Source organism: Bombina bombina, chromosome 8 (genome assembly GCF_027579735.1).
Source record: "Bombina bombina isolate aBomBom1 chromosome 8, aBomBom1.pri, whole genome shotgun sequence".
NCBI classification, from domain to species: domain Eukaryota; kingdom Metazoa; phylum Chordata; class Amphibia; order Anura; family Bombinatoridae; genus Bombina; species Bombina bombina.
Window position 1 is genome coordinate 143,859,141 of NC_069506.1, and position 15,794 is coordinate 143,874,934.

At 40.9% G+C, this 15,794-nt stretch overlaps 1 protein-coding gene across 2 annotated transcripts in view; it reads left to right on the top strand.

The window, feature by feature from the left end:
* Positions 1 to 453: 453 nt before the first annotated feature.
* ZNF865 (zinc finger protein 865) overlaps positions 454 to 15,794 on the top strand; it is a 23,776-nt gene continuing 8,435 nt past the window's right edge. The window contains exon 1 of one of the 2 annotated variants that reach the window (XM_053690603.1): positions 454 to 810. The gene's annotated coding sequence lies outside the window, so the exon portion shown is untranslated. Of the gene's footprint in view, positions 811 to 2,229; positions 2,308 to 15,794 lie in introns of those variants that run through there. The other variant, XM_053690604.1, reaches the window with a different exon arrangement.

Consider the following 15,794-nt stretch of genomic DNA (forward strand, 5'->3'; position numbering starts at 1 on the left):
CTTCAACAAAGGATACCAAGAGAATGAATCAAATTTGATGATGGAAAGCTATTAAAAATTGTATGCTCTACATGAATTAGGAAATAAAAATGTGGGGTTTCATGTCCTTGTTATCAGTAATTATTTTAATTGAGATGCATTGTCTATATAGTGTTACCATTTGAATTTTCTGAATCAATTGCAGATAAATATTTCAAGCATCTAAATTACTAGTAAACCCCCTTGTATTGATGTGCTTCTGCATTCCTCTACTATAATAGAAATATATAAACATGTAATTGACTGCAACATATTAAATGCTTTTAACCGTTGTTGGCATCAACAAACTCTTCCAAACTACCAAGATATTAACACTTCAGCATCTGCCCTCAGTGTAAATATAACCCTGATATCCTTTTTCCTTTTCCGGGTGGGCAAATGCGTCACTTCCGATTTTGGCCTCATCACCAAATAGGGAGCAACTTCCCTTTTATTGATTAGTAAAGTAGCTGTCAGCCAACAGCGCTGTCCCTTGAATGTTGGGGGGACGGCGGCCGCGAGACCCCTGAGCTTATGAGCGCTCAGTATGGGATCGCTTATCCCCGCGCATTGCTGGGGTGACCATGGCTGCAATAATACAGCTCGGGCAGGATGACAGATCTCCGCTCTCCTAGCTGCCCACGCCCGCCCCTCTCGTGCCCTGCGGGCCCACATCCGCGGAGTAACGGTTTGTGCAGCCTGACCTTGCACTCAGTCTTTACTGTATAATTTATTTTGCATAGGCGATCGCGAGTACTGCTGGGAGGTTCATGTTTGGTTTCCTTCATACAGGTGAGCCTGTTAATGCTGTCTCTAGAAAAGTGACACCATACATGATTCGCTGACCTTAGACTGTGCACGTATAATTAGCTTGTTTCTATATGGGTGGCTAAGCTATGCACGAGTATTAATCATATTAATGGGACTGGACACGTCGCGTCATACATAACATTTGTAGCAGGCAGTAATCGTTTATGCTATTGGTCTGTAAACTAGTTTAGTGTACAGAAGAGGTTAATATGCATATTTATTAGATACTGCAAAATGATTAACAATTATGTATAAAAACATGTAGAAATGTCAAAAAATAAACTTTCACGATTCAGATAGGACATGCAATTTTTAAACAACTTTCCAATTTACTTTTATCATCAAATCCATCAATCATTATTTATTTTTGTCCCCTTTCATGTAATTTCGCTCTTAAAAAACCCTGAGGATTTTCTCATTCTCAAAACTTGAACTGCGCACTGGCTGACTCCTCAAAGCTAACCCTGCTTCCTATCTTTACCTAATTTGTTTTAACAGATAATTGCCAAATAATGCATTTTATACTAACTTGGCTCCTCTAAATAAGGGTCGAGTTTGTCTATCAACAATTATTGCTGCAAAAGGATATTTGTTTTAAAAAATGTTTAGCGTTGGCTGATGTTATTCAGCAACACAACAATTATCTTTTAAAGAGTAAAACATTTTTTTTTATTCTATAGCTTGTTCATGTGCTATAGAATGTTATGTTAAAGGGACATTCTGGTCAAAAATTTAAATGCATAGATGAATTTCATATTTGAATAGAAACCTATTTGTAATATACATGTATTGTATACCTGTATTGGCAAAAATACGTCTAGTAAAAGTTGTCACTGTTTTAGCGTTAACCTTTTTCTCTGCATGTGAAGCATAGCTAGATTTTCTCAGTGCACCAGCATTTTAAATACTGCAGCTGCTCAGAGCGCCCGTGGGGCTTGTTTCATGTCAGCAATTCACAAATTGAGTCATTAAAAGATGGTACAAGCACTGTAGGCTCATTAAGTGCTGTGTTTAAAATGCTAGTGCACAGTGAATACCTAAATACACTTTTGAAACAGCTGTAGCTTTTATTAGAAGCATTTTTGCTAATACATGTATATTACAAAATTGCTTCTATCCAAAACTGAAATGCATCCATGTGGATTTAAATTTTAGCTGGATTGTCACTTTTTAAGCTGGAGTTTTAATTAGCATCAGAAGATACCTATCTTGTATTTTGAATTTGATTTTAAAAGTAAAATTTACCAAGCAAGTATTGAATGTATCCGCCTGCAATCACCACTTACGATGTTGCTTTGCATGGTGAAATTTAACGTTGCAGTGGCGTATTTAGGTTTTGTGCTGCCCTAGGTTCTCAAAATTCTGTCCCCGCCCCCCCCCCCCCCCCCGGGGGGTCAGTGTGAAAAATGTTTTTTTTTTGTGTTTTTTTTCTTCATAACAATTCAAAAGAAAATGGGCTAGCAAAACACTTGCATACAGGTGGGTTGAATTGTATGCATCTCATACCATTTTCTCCCTGAGAGAAGGGGGAGAAAAGGGAGGGAAAGGAAAGAAGGGAGAGAGAGAGAAGAGAAAACTGGGGAGGGAAAGAAAAGAGTGAAAGGAGGGAGGGAGTTGAGAGAAAAGAGGTAGGGAAAGAAGGGAGTGAGTTAAGGGAGGGAGAAAGGGAAAGAGAGAGAAAAGGAAGGGAGGGAAAGTAGAATACACTTTGAGACAATAACTGCCCTTCACATGCAACAACATATAGTAATTACTATCATTCAAGTAATAAAACTTTTTAAGTGTCCGTTTACTATTTACTTTGTGGGTTCATGAATGCAGAGAAAGCTAGCTATTAGAGTTTATGATTAGACATCACAAGCTGACCTAAGCAGTGCACAGGGGCGTCAAGTCTGTTAGTTACTTACTTAGACCTGCAATAAGCACTGCGCTTGCAGACTCACCACAGGGGAGGCAGCATATCGGTACAAGGTCTTCTCCAGCCTCACCTTGTAAGCATATCCCCAGGCAAGTTTCTCACCAAGAACGCTTCCACTGCAAAAATGCCGGCCGCTCTAAATGAAGAAGCATTGCCTGTGCAGAGTGACCTTAATCAGTGCATGTGCCTTGTCTTCTCTGTAAAAACCTGCACTTTATTGCTCACTGTACTGTGTGCTGGCTTTTAGAGAGAGGATAGGGCAGATGTGTTGCCCCTCCCAATTCTGCAGCCCTAGGCACCGGCCTTGTTGGCCTAGGCCATAATACGTCCCTGCGTTGCACACTTGGATTATTGTGCAATGCCTCCTGCTCCGACCCTGCTAGAGCAGGACATGTCAATAACACAGAACGAGCGAGTGTCGGTGATTGATCTTGTCATCTGAGGTGGAGGAGAGGGGGGAAAAAAAAGTTTCTGCTTCTTAAATATTTGTCAGCAGACTCGCTTATGTGAACCTGCTCCACATAGCTGCAAATGCAGCTTAACCCCTTAACGACCGACGTACAGAGTATGTCCTACAAAAAACAGTCGCAAACAACGTACCCTGTACGTTGTCAGGGGTTTCAAGCAGTGGAAGCGATACTGGTCGCTTTCAATGTATTGCCGTGATACCTCAATATTGAGGCATCACTGCAATACCTTTTTCTGCATTGGCCAGCGATGGTGCAGATCGTTGGTGGGTGGAGCAGCTGCAGGGAGGCGGGTGGGCGGGCGGGCTATCACTGGACTAGTTCCGGGAAGGGGGACGGGAGCATGCGCAACCGATCGATCTGTGCCTAAGTGAGAGAGAGGGAGGGGGGGAAATAATTTTTGGAATGGGATCTGGGAGGGGGTAGGATATTGAGAGGGGGCAGCTACACTACGGAAAAATGGGGTAAAATAATTTGGCAAAATGAGCACATTTATTAAGAAGGAAAATGGGAGAAAAAGAGAGGCGCTTGTGTGTACCAGTCAGAATAAAACAAAAGCTGAATAAATACACAACAGGGTACTCACATTTTTCAATAGCACTCATACAGTGCTATCAGGCGCATACTGGGTAATCACAGCAACCCAGCTTGCTCGAATTCCAACGTGTATACAGGAACACTTGTACTTTAAATCCTTAGAACAGGAACAGGCTCCAGCAGCAGAAGGCCAACAAATTCAATCCCCAATAGGGAAATAAACAAATGGTAGTGGGTGTATAAAGAGATTAGAAGAGGTTCCAATAAAGTTAAAAATTGAATTTATTTAAAATAATAAAAACAGGAACCAACAGGCAGGGCATATAATAACCCTCCTTGTACGCATGCAATGCGTTTCTCAGCACCAACGCTGTTTCATCAGGCATATAATACATACTGATCATAACTCTTATATACACCTCACCAACCTTAACAATAAAATCAAATAAGCAATTAGAAAAAATACACACACACCTGAGAGTCTCCCTCTAGAGGGCCAACTCCCAGTATTTTAACCCTTCATTTGCGGTACATGCTTCACATTTGATTAGACATATATAAATATCAACATTTGTCATAATTTGTCACAATCCCTAAATTGTATATTTCATGTAAACCTAATATCCCTGAATATAATCCCTAAATTGTATATTATATATAACCTAAAATAACTTTAATCTTATTAGAATAATTCCTTATATACTGATATACTATAGCATGATTTCGTATTTATGTAGCTGATCAGTGTAATGATCGCAGATTACACATAAATGGACATCTTTATATTCATACCTGCTTTATTAGCAATAGTCATAAGTTTGCTAGAAGGATTGACTATCACGTTATATCATATTTAAATAACCGATCTGTGTGATGATCGAAAAGTGCACATGTATAACAATAAACTTCTCCATATTTGTACCTGCATTATAGAAGCAGAAGTTTGCTAAAGAGATTTGTGTAAACAAACTTTTGTTCGATCCATGCTGGATAAACAACTGGGACTAGTGGTAGTAATGGCGGAAGTGACGTAATATCGTCAAATGCCTATCATATGCTAGATAGTGCGAGGCTGCAGCCAATAATATGAGCGTGTGTGGAAAAATGTAGTATTAGTGCTGGCGGAAGTGATGTCAGATTGTGTACAACCTATCGGTTGCTCAGAAAAACGGACCTGCTACCAATCGCAAAGGGATACTGGAAACATATGAAATATATGCTAACTAATGACTAAACGTGATTTATAAACTTACTAAGGCAACAATGAGTATGGATAATATGTATAAGGAACTGCATGTAGTGAATGGCTAATCGAAATAATAAAATGCACTTACTAATGACTAGACAAGAAAACATAGATACAAATATACATAAGTAAGTGTGCAGTTACTAAAACTAAAAACGTGACGTAAAATAAGTAAATATAACCCTAGATATAGACAACATAAGTCCATAAGGAACTAGTCGTAATAAATGACCTAATGATGATAAATATAATTCTTATAGTGAGCATAGTTGCTGCAATTCATATAAGGACTAGTGAGCTGTAGTCACACAGATTGAATAATATAAAATATTTGTAAATAATATCCTAAAGACTCAAGTATTACCTATAAACACCTATTAGGTGATGCAATAAAGGATAATAGTAACTACACTAAAAGATACAGACTAGTGACCAAATCTTTCCTCTATAGAGCTCCCCACGTAATGACATGATTACCAGCTTTACAGAGACAAAATAAGTGACATATATGTATGTGTGTATGTATGTATGTATGGTCACATGATCCCTCCTAGGCTCCGCCCACCCCAGTCATTCTCTTTGCCGTTGCACAGGCAACATCTCCACGGAGATGGTTAAGAGTTTTTTGTAGTTTTATTCTTCTATCAAGTGTTTGTTATTTTAAATAGTGCTGGTATGTACTATTTACTCTGAAACAGAAAAGGATGAAGATTTCTGTTTGTAAGAGGAAGATGATTTTTAGCAGACAGTAACTAAAATCGATTGCTGTTTCCACACAGGACTGTTGAGATGAAGTAACTTCAGTTGGGGGAAACAGTTAGCAGTCTTTTCTGCTTAAGGTATGACTAGCCATATTTCTAACAAGACCATGTAATGCTGGAAGGCTGTCATTTCCCCTCATGGGGACCGGTAAGCCATTTTCTTAGTTAAACATAAAAGAATAAAGGGCTTCAAAAAGGGCTTAAAAACTGGTAGACATTTTTCTGGGCTAAAACAATTGCTTTACTAGGCATATTATGCAGATTCTAACTAATTATTGGTATTATAATCTTGGGGAACGTTTAGAAAAACGGCAGGCACTGTGTTGGACACCTTTTTCAGATGGGGGCCTTTCTAGTTATAGACAGAGCCTCATTCTGGGACTGTATAGGGGTTAAATGTAAAAACGGCTCAGGTTCCGTTAATTTAAGGGTTAAAGCTCTGAAATTTGGTGTGCAATACTTTTAATGCTTTAAGACACTGTGGTGAAATTTTGGTGAATTTTGAACAATTCCTTCATACTTTTTCACATATTCAGTAATAAAGTGTTTTCAGTTTGAAATTTAAAGTGACAGTAACGGTTTTATTTTAAAACGTTTTTTGTGCTTTGTTGACAAGTTTAAACCTGTTTAACATGTCTGTACCATCAGATAAGCTATGTTCTATATGTATGAAAGCCAATGTGTCTCCCCATTTAAATTTATGTGATAATTGTGCCATAGTGTCCAAACAAAGTAAGGACAGTAATGCAACAGATAATGATATTGCCCAAGATGATTCCTCAAATGAGGGGAGTAAACATGATACTACATCATCCCCTACTGTGTCTACACCAGTTATGCCCACACAGGAGGCCCCTAGTACATCTAGTGCGCCAATACTTATTACCATGCAACAATTAACGGCTGTAATGGATAACTCCATAGCAAATCTTTTATCCAAAATGCCTACTTATCAGAGAAAGCGCGATTGCTCTGTTTTAAACACTGAAGAGCAAGAGGACGCTGATGATAACTGTTCTGACATACCCTCACACCAATCTCAAGGGGCCATGAGGGAGGTTTTGTCTGATGGAGAAATTTCAGATTCAGGAAAAATTTCTCATCAAGCTGAACCTGATGTTGTGACATTTAAATTTAAATTAGAACATCTCCGCGCACTGCTTAAGGAGGTGTTATCTACTCTGGATGATTGTGACAATTTGGTCATTCCAGAGAAATTATGTAAGATGGACAAGTTCCTAGAGGTTCCGGTGCCCACCGACGCTTTTCCTATACCCAAGCGGGTGGCGGACATAGTAAATAAAGAGTGGGAAAGGCCCGGCATACCTTTTGTTCCCCCCCCTATATTTAAGAAATTATTTCCTATAGTCGACCCCAGAAAGGACTTATGGCAGACAGTCCCCAAGGTCGAGGGGGCGGTTTCTACTCTAAACAAACGCACTACTATTCCTATCGAAGATAGTTGTGCTTTCTAAGATCCTATGGATAAGAAATTAGAGGGTTTGCTTAAAAAGATTTTTGTACAGCAAGGTTACCTTCTACAACCAATTTCATGCATTGTTCCTGTCACTACGGCAGCGTGTTTCTGGTTCGAGGAACTAGAAAAATCGCTCAGTAAAGAATCTTCGTATGAGGAGGTTATGGACAGAGTTCAAGCACTTAAATTGGCTAACTCTTTTGTTTTAGATGCCGCTTTGCAATTAGCTAGATTAGCGGCGAAAAATTCAGGGTTTGCTGTCGTGGCGCGCAGAGCGCTTTGGCTAAAGTCTTGGTCAGCGGATGTGTCTTCCAAGACAAAATTGCTTAACATTCCTTTCAAAGGTAAAACATTATTTGGACTTGATTTGAAAGAGATTATTTCAGACATCACTGGGGGAAAGGGCCACGCCCTCCCACAGGATAGGTCTTTTAAGGCTAATAATAAGCCTAATTTTCGTCCCTTTCGCAGAAACGGACCAGTCTCTAATTCTGTATCCTCTAAGCAAGAGGGTAATACTTCACAACCCAAACCAGCCTGGAAACCAATGCAAGGCTGGAACAAGGGTAAGCAGGCCAAGAAGCCTACCACTGCTACCAAAACAGCATGAAGGGATAGCCCCCGATCCGGGACCGGATCTAGTGGGGGGCAGACTTTCTCTCTTTGCTCAGGCTTGGGCAAGAGATGTTCAGGATCCTTGGGCGCTAGAAATAGTTTCTCAAGGTTATCTCCTGGAATTCAAGGAACTACCCCCAAGGGGAAGGTTCCACAGGTCTCAATTATCTTCAAACCAAATAAAGAGACAGGCATTCTTACATTGTGTAGAAGACCTGTTAAAGATGGGAGTGATACATCCAGTTCCAATAAGAGAACAAGGAATGGGATTTTATTCCAATCTGTTCATAGTTCCCAAAAAAGAGGGAACATTCAGACCAATTTTGGATCTAAAGATCCTAAACAAATTTCTCAGGGTACCATCGTTCAAAATGGAAACTATTCGAACGATCCTACCTACTATCCAGGAAAATCAATTTATGACTACCGTGGATTTAAAGGATGCGTACCTACATATTCCTATCCACAAGGAACATCATCAGTTCCTAAGGTTCGCTTTTCTGGACAAGCATTAGCCACTGCTCCAAGGATTTTCACAAAGGTACTAGGGTCCCTTCTAGCGGTTCTAAGACCAAGGGGCATTGCAGTAGTACCTTACTTGGACGACATCCTGATTCAAGCGTCGTCCCTGTCAAAGCAAAAGGCTCATACGGACATCGTCCTAGCCTTTCTCAGATCTCACGGATGGAAGGTGAACAAAGAAAAAAGTTCTCTGTCCCCGTCAACAAGAGTTCCCTTCTTGGGAACAATAATAGATTCCTTAGAAATGAGGATTTTTCTGACAGAGGTCAGAAAATCAAAACTTCTAAGCTCTTGTCAAGTACTTCATTCTGTTCCTCGTCCTTCCATAGCGCAGTGCATGGAAGTAATAGGATTGATGGTTGCAACAATGGACATAGTTCCTTTTGCACGAATTCATCTAAGACCATTACAACTGTGCATGCTCAGACAGTGGAATGGGGATTATACAGACTTGTCTCCGACAATTCAAGTAGATCAAAAGACCAGAGATTCACTCCGTTGGTGGCTGACCCTGGACAATCTGTCACAGGGAATGAGCTTCCGCAGACCAGAGTGGGTCATTGTCACGACCGACGCCAGCGTAGTGGGCTGCGGCGCGGTCTGGTAATCCCTGAAAGCTCAGGGTCTATGGTCTCGGGAAGAGTCTCTTCTCCCGATAAACATTCTGGAACTGAGAGCGATATTCAATGCTCTCAGAGCTTGGCCTCAACTAGCAAAGGCCAAATTCATAAGGTTTCAGTCAGACAACATGACGACCGTTGCATATATCAATCATCAGGGGGGAACAAGGACTTCCCTGGCGATGAAAGAAGTGACCAAGATAATTCAATGGGCGGAGGATCACTCCTGCCACTTGTCTGCGATCCACATCCCAGGAGTGGAAAATTGGGAAGCGGATTTTCTGAGTCGTCAGACATTCCATCCGGGGGAGTGGGAACTCCATCCGGAAATCTTTGCCCAAATAACTCAATTATGGGGCATTCCAGACATGGATCTGATGGCGTCTCGTCAGAACTTCAAGGTTCCTTGCTACGGGTCCAGATCCAGGGATCCCAAGGCGACCCTAGTAGATGCACTAGTAGCACCTTGGACCTTCAACCTAGCTTATGTATTCCCACCGTTTCCTCTCATCCCCAGGCTGGTAGCCAGGATCAATCAAGAGAGGGCCTCGGTGATCTTGATAGCTCCTGCGTGGCCACGCAGGACTTGGTATGCAGACCTGGTGAATATGTCATCGGCTCCACCATGGAAGCTACCTTTGAGACAGGACCTTCTTGTTCAGGGTCCATTCGAACATCCGAATCTGTTTTCCCTCCAACTGACGGCTTGGAGATTGAACGCTTGATTTTATCAAAGCGTGGGTTTTCAGATTCTGTAATAGATTCTCTGATTCAGGCTAGAAAGCCTGTAACTAGAAAAATTTACCATAAAATATGGAAAAAATATATCTGTTGGTGTGAATCTAAAGGATTCCCATGGAACAAGATAAAAATTCCTAAGATTCTATCCTTTCTACAAGAAGGTTTGGAGAAAGGATTATCTGCAAGTTCTCTGAAGGGACAGATCTCTGCTTTATCTGTTTTACTTCACAAAAGACTGGCAGCTGTGCCAGATGTTCAAGCATTTGTTCAGGCTCTGGTTAGAATCAAGCCTGTTTACAGACCTTTGACTCCTCCCTGGAGTCTAAATCTAGTTCTTTCAGTTCTTCAAGGGGTTCCGTTTGAACCCTTACATTCCGTAGATATTAAGTTATTATCTTGGAAAGTTTTGTTTTTGGTTGCAATTTCTTCTGCTAGAAGAGTTTCAGAGTTATCTGCTCTGCAGTGTTCTCCGCCCTATCTGGTGTTCCATGCAGATAAGGTGGTTTTGCGTACTAAGCCTGGTTTTCTTCCGAAAGTTGTTTCCAACAAAAATATTAACCAGGAGATAGTTGTACCTTCTTTGTGTCCGAATCCAATTTCAAAGAAGGAACGTTTGTTACACAATTTGGACGTAGTCCGTGCTCTAAAATTCTATTTAGAGGCTACTAAAGATTTCAGACAAACATCTTCCTTGTTTGTTGTTTATTCTGGTAAAAGGAGAGGTCAAAAAGCGACTTCTACCTCTCTTTCCTTTTGGCTTAAAAGCATTATCCGATTGGCTTATGAGACTGCCGGACGGCAGCCTCCTGAAAGAATCACAGCTCACTCCACTAGGGCTGTGGCTTCCACATGGGCCTTCAAGAACGAGGCTTCTGTTGACCAGATATGTAAGGCAGCGACTTGGTCTTCACTGCACACTTTTGCCAAATTTTACAAATTTGATACTTTTGCTTCTTCGGAGGCTATTTTTGGGAGAAAGGTTTTGCAAGCCGTGGTGCCTTCCGTTTAGGTAACCTGATTTGCTCCCTCCCTTCATCCGTGTCCTAAAGCTTTGGTATTGGTTCCCACAAGTAAGGATGACGCCGTGGACCGGACACACCAATGTTGGAGAAAACAGAATTTATGCTTACCTGATAAATTACTTTCTCCAACGGTGTGGTCCGGTCCACGGCGCCGCCCTGGTTTTTTAATCAGGTCTGATGAATTATTTTCTCTAACTACAGTCACCACGGTATCATATGGTTTCTCCTATATATATTTCCTCCTGTCCGTCGGTCGAATGACTGGGGTGGGCGGAGCCTAGGAGGGATCATGTGACCAGCTTTGCTGGGACTCTTTGCCATTTCCTGTTGGGGAAGAGAATATCCCACAAGTAAGGATGACGCCGTGGACCGGACACACCGTTGGAGAAAGTAATTTATCAGGTAAGCATAAATTCTGTTTTTTAGTACTGGCAGACCTTCTTCCAGTACTTAAGATGGAGGTGACAATTGTGGGATGGAAGAGAACTGTTTGTGAGGGATCAGGGAGGTATCAGGGGGTGGGATGTGTCAGGTGGAAAACTGATCTCTTCACTAAAGCTAAAATTAACCCTACAAGCTACCTAAGTAATCCATTCACTGCAGGGCATAATACAAGTGTGTTGTGCGCAGCAGCATTTAGCGGCCTTCTAATTACCAAAAAGCAACGCCAAAGCCATATATGTCTGCTATTTCTGAAGAAAGGGGATCCAAGAGAAGCATTTACAACCATTTGTGCCATAATTGCACAAGCTGTAAATAATTTCAGTGAGAATCCTAAAGTTTGTGATAAACTTAGATTTTTTTTTTATCGCATTTGGTGGTGAAATGGTGGCATGAAATATACCAAAATGGGCCTAGATCAATACTTTGGGTCATCTACAAAATAAAATATATACATGTTAAGGGATATTCAGGGATTCCTGACAGATATCAGTGTTATAACATAACTATCACTAATTTTGAGAAAAAAATGGTTTGGAAATAGCAAAGTGCTACTTGTATTTTTTGCCCTATAACTTGCAAAAAAAGCAAAGAACGTGTAAACATTGGCTATTTCTAAACTCAGGACAAAATTTAGAAACTATTTAGCATGGGTATTTTTTGGTGGTTGTAGATGTGCAACAGATTTTGGGGGTCAAAGTTAGAAAAAGTGTGTTTTTTCATATTTTATGGGGTTTTTTTTATAGTAAATTATAAGATATGATGAAAATAATGGTATCTTTAGAAAGTCCATTTAATGGCGAGGAAAATTGTATATAATATGTGTGGGTACAGTAAATGAGTAAGAGGACAATTACAGCTAATAGTCTGTAATAGTCCAAATGGTCAGAAAATGGAAAAGTGGTCTGGTCACTAAGGGGTAAAAGGGACAGTAAAGCCACAATTTAAACTTTTAGGATTCAGATTGAGCATGCAATTTTAAACAACTTTCCAATTTACTTGTTATCAAATTTGCTTCGTTCTCTTGGTATCTTTTTTTTTTTTTTTTTTTGAGTAAAACTAGGTAGGCTCATAAGAGCTCAGGAGTGTGCTCGTGTCCTTAGTGCTTTCTTGGTGTCTTTAGTACTCTATGGCAGCAGTGTTTTGCAACATTGATCCTTTGCACCCTACTTGATCAACACCCCTTTATAAGTAGCATTAGTCTGGGGCTCAATTCCGGTCCGGTGCTGAGTTCCAGGAGCCCTGATAGGCCGTGGAGGTTTTGCCCGTCCTCCGGCAGTCGGCCACCACCGGAGGGCCAGGGCTCAATTCCGGGCCGGTACAGAGTTCTAGGAGCCCTGATAGGCCGTGGAGGTTTTGCCCGTCCTCCGGCAGTCGGCCACCACCGGAGGGCCAGGGCTCAATTCCGGGCCGGTACAGAGTTCTAGGAGCCCTGATAGGCCGTGGAGGTTTTGCCAGTCCTCCGGCAGTCGGCCACCACCGGAGGGCCAGGGCTCAATTCCGGGCCGGTACTGAGTTCCAGGAGGCCGGATAGGCCGTGGAGGTTTTGCCAGTCCTCCGGCAGTCGGCCACCACCGGAGGGCCAGGGCTCAATTCCGGGCCGGTACTGAGTTCCAGGAGGCCGGATAGGCAGAGGAGGTTTTGGCAGTCGTCCGCTGGCATTTTAACGCATCTCTGTACCACATTATTTAAACATTGATGATAGTAACTTTAGCGACATAGATTCATAGTTATAAATGAGGTTTATTACTCATAGTATAGTTTATTAAAGTTTATTTTTTTTGACAGTAGGCACTTAGATGTGCGTTGCAGGGAGTGTTGTCTAGACATGATGTAAGTGTAGGTGGTTTTTGGGACTTAGCTGGGCAATGGGGGGTGTAGATTAGGTGTGACGTAGGAGGTCAGGGGGAGTTAGTTGGGCGGTGCAGGGGGAGTGTAGATTTGCTGTGACGTAGGTGTTCAGTGGGGGGTAGGGAGGCGGAGCAGGTGGAAGATGGCTTAGGCGTGACATAGTTAGACGTTCAATGGGAGTTAGCAAGGCCTGCTAGTGGGAGTAGCCTGCACTTTGCTTTAAAGGGATACTGAACTTACATTTTTTCTTTCATGATTCAGATAGAGAATGCAATTTTAAGCAACTTTTTAAATTTACTCCTACTATCAATTTTTCTTCATTCTCTTTATATCTTTACTTAAAAAAGCAGGAATGTAAGCTTACGAGCCGGACCATCTTTTGTTCAGCACCTAGGTTGTTCTTGCCGATTGGTGGCTAAATGGTATACACCAATCAGCAAGCGCTATCCAGGGTCTGAACCAAAAATGGGCCTGCTCGTAAACTAATATTCCTGCTTTTTCAAATAAAGATAGCAAGAAAACAAAGAAAAATGGATAAATGGGGTAAATTAGAAAGTTGCTTAAAATTGCTTGCTCTATCTGAATCATGAAAGAAAAAATTTGGGTTCAGTGTCCCTTTTAAACATATCAACACAAGATTGATATGTTCAAAGCAGTGAAGTGCAGGTTGGGAGGAGGTTAGCAGCCATGTTTGTCTCGCCAGCTATCGGCTGCCGAGACATCACCTGAGCTAGTTAAAGTAGGTGTAGTAATACTTAGGTCCCCACAGCAATATATGAAGTGTGCCTACACTGAAACTAATTTTATATTCAGTGAGTGCACCGTTTGCCCCGTGTTAGCACACTTCAAATAGAGCCCCCCCCCCCCGCATTAAAATTCTGATGAGCGGTGACGTCACGCTCCCATTGACTTCGCGTTTTGTTTTTTAATTCAACGTTTTGAATATCCGGGCCGTAGCATGAAAGGTAAATCGCTGTTTGTTTATATAACATGATAGTTGTAAACCTTATAATGTATGTTATGTGATGCTATGAAAATGCAATACTTGCTGCAGCCGTGCTCTTTCTTCTCCCTTCCCCCCCCCCATACCAGCTTTCTCCTATGTCCTTCCGTGCCTTGATGTTAAATTTCTTTATTCTGGACCAAATATATTTCCTATGCTATATTAAAATCTAAGATACCCCTTGACAGTTGAAGCTTTTTCTACCTTTGTATTGCACAGTTAGTACCTGCTAGTACTTAAAGGGACAGTCAACACCAGATTTTTTGTTGTTTTAAAAGATAGATACTCCCTTTATTACCCATTCCCCAGTTTTGCATAAATAACAGTTATAATAATACACTTTTTACCACTGTGATTACCTTGTATCTAAGTATCTTATGACAGCCCCCTGATCACATGACATTTTATTTATTATCTATTGACTTTCATTTTAGCCAATTAGTGCAGTGTCTGCCACAATCCACGGGCGTGCTCACAATGTTATCTATAGGGTTTACCTGAATTAGCTCTCCCCTGCTGTGAAAAGCAAATACAAAAGCATGTGATTAGAGGCGGCCTTCAAGAGCTTAGAAATTATCATATGAGCCTTCCTAGGTCTAGCTTTCAACTAAGAATACCAAAAGAACAAAGCAAAATTGGTGATAAAAGTAAATTGGAAAGTTGTTTAAAATGACATGCCCTATTTGAAACATGAAAGATTTTTTTGGACTTGACTGTCCCTTTAACCTATTCAGCTGCCTTTGAACTGGTCCCTTAGTGCTGACTCTCACACGCTGTTGGACCCTCTTCTTTCCCAGGCCAATTTCACTAAGTCACTGTAACTGTTAATATATTTTATTCAGTGCACTATGGTTGCAAAAATACAGTATAAGGGTGAGTAAAGCTGTAAAAGTTTTCTTCCTGCTGCATATGAGGCCTTCTCCAAATTAACATCATAGTGAGAAGTTTTTTTAGATGAAATCATTCCTGCTCCAGAAGTTGCCTATTGCTCAAGCACCACTTCTGGTGAATGACGGGAATTTTATAAGGTTTCCATGAACTTTAGACTTTTCAGATCTAGCCTCAAATTCCTCATTATTTGAAGGAAAGATGCTTGTTAAAATACGGTTTCTTGGTCTGTCTTTTAGCATGATCAGAGAAGAATGTTTTTAAGGATATCTTTCTGACAAAAGAGCAAACTTGGGAGGTTCAGGATCCCAATGCCATTGACAACCCCTCTGATGAAATTCTATTATAGTAAGAGTACTTCCTGTCCTCAAATTGATCTCTGATCCTATTAGGAAACATAGAAAACTTCAAGGAAGTGTTTGTATAAACCAAACCTATGCAAGAACTCTTTGTCCCATCTCAAAAATCTTTTTTTAAGGTCTTTGGAAACACTATCAGTGATTGATGCTCTGGTGTCAGTTTTGGCAAAACATATTCCTGTTCTGATGGTAGCTTCATCTAAAGCAAAGCTGAAACGTACTTGATTTAAATTTTCAAAGTGACCAGGTAGCACTTGTGTACTCATAACTACCAATATCTGTTATACTTTTCCTCTATATCCTTGTTTTTGTTATAATAAATCACCATGCACAACACAGGCATTTTGAATCACTGAAATTTATGGCATTGACTAGGGATGCACCGAAATGAAAATTCTGGACCGAAATCGATACCAAAAATTCTGGATGATTCTGGCCGAAAACCGAAACTAAACCGAAATTGTTTTTTTCTTTTTTAACTACAGTGTGTGTGTGTAG